A 5,716-nucleotide genomic window follows, 5' to 3' on the forward strand; every position below is an offset into this window, starting at 1 on the left:
GGATGGTTGATGCGGAAGAAAGAGCGAGAGCACGCGCGAGAGACTTGTGGTTACTGCCGCGACTGTGCAGAGACTAGCATAAGCACAAAGAGAGAGGGAGTGGAAAAAAGAGAGAGAGAAAATGGGACGGGATGCGAATGGTCCACCTCATAAAAGAGATAAAGACAGGCTGATCACAAAGAGCTGGCACGAAGCGATGTGAAGAAATGTGAAAAGCGCGAATGCTGCTTTCACAAACAGTGGCATCAAGAATGCCGCTGGCCCAGATCTCATTCTCCAACCTTAATAACTCCTGGCAAACTGAACTGAAGCATAATTAGCACATAAAGAGCATTAAGAACTCTGTGTGACAAACACATACAAATATCTCAAATATGGATAATATCTATATCATAAGAATACGTCTAGACTACCATGTCCTTGCGATTGTGGGCTGTCTAAAAGCTCTTAAAACTGCCAGTATTCAAACGATTAAACCGCTGCAGACCGTTATAACTAGTGGAATGAAGTTTGTGTCGGACCAGACGCAGTCAGGGGGAGGTCTCAGAACAATCAACATGGCCATTATGGCCAGACGCAGTCGGGGGAAGTCTCAGAACCAACGACATGGTAATTAGGACCAACCACAGTCAGCAGGAGGTCTCAAAACAAACAAGGTGGTGATTAGGAACAATCACAGTCGTGGGGCGGTCCCAGAACAAACAACGCAGTGATTAGAACCAATTATGGTCAGGAGGAGGTCTCAGAGCAAACAACGTAGTGATTAGAACCAATCACAGTCAGGAGGGGGGTCTCAGAACAAACAATGTGTTGATTAGAGTCAATCACAATCTGGGGGAGGTCTCATATCAAACCAAGTGGTGATTAGGACCAATCACAGTCAGGGGGAGGTCTCATATCAAACCAAGTGGTGATTAGGACTAATCACAGTCAGGGAAAGGTCTCAGAACTGCCCAAGTGGTGATTAGGACCAATCACAGTCAGGGAAAGGTCTCAGAACTGCCCAAGTGGTGATTAGGACCAATCACAGTCAGGGGGAGGTCTCAGAAATACCCAAGTGGTGATTATGACTAATCACAGTCAAGAGGAGGTCTCATACCAAACCAAGTGGTGATTCGGACCAATCACAGTCAGGGAGAGATTTCTGAACTAGCCAAATGGTGATTCGGACCAATCACAGTCAGGGGGAGGTCTCAGAACTACCCAAGTGGTAATTAGGAACAATCATAGTCATGAGGAGGTCTCTTACCAAACCAAGTGGTGATTATGACTAATCACAGTCAGGAAGTCTCAGATAAAATAAAAAGTGATTAGGACCAATCACAGTCAGGGGGAGGTCTTTGAACTACCCAAATGGTGATTAAGACCAATCACAGTCAGGAGGAGGTCTCTTACCAAACCAAGTGGTGATTATGACCAATTACAGTCAGGAGGTCTCAGATAAAATAAAAAGTGATAAGGACACATCACAGTCAGGGGGAGGTCTCATACCAAACCAAGTGGTGATTAGGACCAATCACAGTCAGGGGAAGGTCTCAGACCTACCCAAGTGGTGATTAGGACCAATCACAGTCAGGGGGATGTCTCATACCAAATCAAGTGGTGATTAGGACCAATCACAGTCAGGGGGAGGTCTCATACCAAACCAAGTGGTGATTAGGACCAATCACAGTCAGGGGGAGGTCTTATACTAAACCAAGTGGTGATTAGGATCAATCACCGGTCGCAGTCAGGAGGAGGTCTCAGAACTACCCAAGTGGTAATTAGGACCAATCACAGTCAGGAGGAGGTCTCATACCAAACCAAGTGGTAATTAGGACTAATCACAGTCAGGAGGAGGTCTCATACCAAACCAAGTGTTGATTAGGACCAATTATAGTCTCAGAACTACCCAAGAGGTGATTAGGACCAATCACAGTCAGGGGGAGGTCTCAGAACTACCCAAATGGTGATTAAGACCAATCACAGTCAGGGGGAGGTCTCATACCAAACCAAGTGGTGATTATGACTAATCACAGTCAGGAGGAGGTCTCAGAACTACCCAAAAGGTGATTAGGACCAATCACAGTCAGGAGGAGGTATCATACCAAACCAAGTGGTAATTAGGACTATTCACAGTCAGGAGGAGGTCTCTTACCAAACCAAGTGTTGATTAGGACCAATTATAGTCAGGGGGAGGTCTCAGATAAAAAAGAAAAAGGTGATTAGGACCAATCACAGTTAGTGGGAGGTTGCATACCTAAATGGTGATTACAACTAATCACAGTCAAGAGGAGGTTTCACATCAAACCAATTGGTGATTACGACTAATCACAGTCAAGAGGAGATCAGATTCTAAAGCACATTGTAGCGTAAACTGAAATTACAGCATCATTTTGGCCAAAAAGACTCCTACCCTTTTGTGCATGCACTGAGTGGCCTGTTTAGTGGAAACACATACTCTGAAAAACTGTGTTTGACCTTTAGCCTTGAGAACACAGATTCCTCAGGGCACGGATTCTACATGATGCTTGCTGCTTCGTGCAGGAATGTTGTACCATGCGGAAATGATTGCGTAGCACAGTTACTGCAAATTTGACAGCCGGACAGTCTTGCTGTGAACAGCCCATTTCACCTTTAACTGGCAGGCCTAGCGGCAACCATCATGCCACGCTCAAAGTCACTGAGGTCACTCATTTTCCCAATCCCAGCCCTCGATTGCATTACTGCATTCATTAGAAGGGGTGTCCACAAACTTTTTTTTTTTCACACGACTGTACACTATGAACTTGACTTGTTGGCATGTTCATCAGGGTGGAGGCAGGGGGCATGTCTAATAAACAGGCAACCCTGTGCTGTGTACCTAGAGGAACGAAGGAGGGAAGGCAACAAGCAAAAGCAGAGCATGACAGCGATGCAGCAGCAGACGCCCGGCGTCTACAATACTGCACGTTCCTCTCTGATCTGCGGATTAACTCGATCCGTGACTTGTCACATCCACGAAAGCTGTGATCACACACAGACCCATGAAAGCGCTGATGGCGTAGGGGGCTGAGAAGCTCCAGGAAAGGTTAGACAATCAATGTTTGACGCTTTGTGAGCTCGGTTTTTCAAGGCATTTCCGTGATGTGTTTACAAGCAGTGCGAGGGGGCTCGGAGTCCTTTGGATGTGACAAATGTTGATCAGCGACTCTTCGAATGATTTCTACAGATTTGTTGTGACATCTTTATTATTTTTGGTAAACCCTCCCACCCCCTACCGCCCCCTCCCGTCTTCAGTGACACCCCAGCTGTCTCTCTGAGTAGGACCCTGTCTGTATTTATTTACTTCATTATTTATTTCACAAATCTAATAATTCCTTATAAGTATATTTGGTGTGCATGAACTACACTGCAAAGAGCTGGAAGCAGATATCCTGAAGCTGTAATATGCACAGTCATATCAGATGATTATGACCACCCCTGGTTTGGAATGAACTCGGCCTATTAGGTCAGCCCCACTTCCCATATAAGAGCACTGTGTAGTTCTGTAGTTACAGACTGTATCCATCTGTTTCTCCTTATACTTTGATAGTTTGCCTCCTTTCACCCTGCTCCTCAATGCTCAGGACCGCTCAGGACCCCACAGGACTGAACACCACAGAGCAGACAGGTAGTATTTGGGTGGGGGGTCATTCTATGTCAGCACTGCAGTGACACTGACTGACCTGGTGGTGGCGTTAGAGTGTTAGTAGTGTAAATGTGTTGCACTGGTGGTTCAGGAGTGGATCAGTGTAATATGTAGTGTAAATATATTTGGAATTAATAAAAATAATTAATAAATAAATACGAATTATTACTAATAACAACAAAGTTTATATCATTTTCCAGCCTGGCAAGCTGGTTGACCAGTTCGGCTCTTGTCCATGGCGTGTTTTTGTTTGAGCTTGATGGTCCACTTCTTCTGGTCTACCAGCAGGAGCAACCTGAGCAGTATGACCAAGCTGGTAGATCTGGTGAATCACGCTGGTCCGCCAGTATGACCAGCCTGACAAAAAAAGGGTCAGCCAGCATGACCAGCAGTATACCCATACTGGTCGACCAGTATAACCAAACTAGTCCACCAGCATGACGGGCTTGACCACACAAGTCAACCAGTATACCCAGTAAGACAGTTAGCTTTTTCAATTTGGTCACAGCTAGTCCATCCAACTCCATCTGCTATGCTGGTCAACCAGTTTAACCAGCTTGCTTACCAGCTTAGGTATCAGGCTTGACCTTGACTGGCCAAGACCAACTTAGACCAACTGAAACCGGCTAATTAGGTAATAATAATAATAATAATAATAATTTGGCACTAGCAGTGCTCCCAACACTAGGAGGGTAAGAACTTTACACATGTCTCCTCCGATATATTTGGAAGATCTCCACCTCCACCTCTTTTGGAAGATCCGTTGAGTCCCCAGCTCCACCCAGCCGGGTTTCCAGATCCACCACACCAGCTAACAGACAGCTGATAGCAAAGTGACATGGCTCAGGATTTAAGCCAGCGACCACCAGGCCAGCAGTATACCCATACTGGTCGACCAGTATAACCAAACTAGTCCACCAGCATGACAGGCTTTACCATACAAGTCAACCAGTATACCCAGTATGACAGTATGCTTTTTCAATTTGGTCAATTTGCCAATTATTTCAAATTATTATTATTATTATTATTATTATTATCATGTTATACAGCTGATAGCAAAGTGATATGGCTGAGGATTTAAGCCAGCGGCCACCAGGCCATACTGGTAGTGCATTAGCTAAAGCTGCTAAACGCCATTATTATTATTATTATCACCCAGAATTAAAAAAATATTTGCAAACCCATTATTATTAATCTCTCCTGTTATGGCCGTTTGATTATTTTTGGTACTAAACACCCCCTCCCCCCTTTAGCAGCACCTCAGCTGTCAGCTGTCTCTAGTTTGGACCCTGGGCCTATCTCTCTTTCTCTCCATTTCACTGAAGGCCAAGGTCGCCATCCTCATTAGAGTCCCGGTTTAGCCGCGATGACCCGCGGCCAGTCTCCCCATCGCAGCCTCTCGTTACAGCGGCATTAAGGCTTCATTGCTTCCCGCCAGACCCACTCGGAGAGCTGGAGATTTGGGGGGGTGGGGGGTGGGGGGGCGACCTGGAGACATAATATGATCTTTATTTTTGTCACGTTATAATTGTAACAACACTAATGGCTGGAAAAAGTGCACTGAGATGTGGAGAGAAGGGAGATTCAAAGGCCAAAATTCTGGTAACACCTGAAAGTAGTACCGGAGAATGTAATGTACTATGTGTACCCATACACTGAAATGTTCTGATGATTTGAGCACAGCTTCTCTGAGAAAGACTGACATTCAAACTGTTTATGTGTCCAATGTTGGTGTGGACTGGGTGGTTTTTACCCTAGCTGCATTCAGAATTGCACTATACAGTGTCCCCGCCATCGAAATTTCAACAGAACATCTACCTCCCCATATAGGTCACTATTTAACACTGATAAGGTTCGATAGTGACCTGTATCCTAAATCCTGAGCCATGTCACTTTGCTATCAGCTGTCTGTTAGCTGGTGTGGTGGATCTGGAGACCCGGCTGGGTGGAGCTGGGGACTCAACGGATCTTCCAAAAGAGGTGGAGGAGGAGATCTTCCAAATGTATTGGAGGAGACATGTGTAAAGTTCTTACCCTCCTAATGTTGGGAGCACTGCTAGTGCCAAT

The sequence above is a fragment of the Salminus brasiliensis genome, chromosome 1, assembly GCF_030463535.1.
Source record: "Salminus brasiliensis chromosome 1, fSalBra1.hap2, whole genome shotgun sequence".
NCBI classification, from domain to species: domain Eukaryota; kingdom Metazoa; phylum Chordata; class Actinopteri; order Characiformes; family Bryconidae; genus Salminus; species Salminus brasiliensis.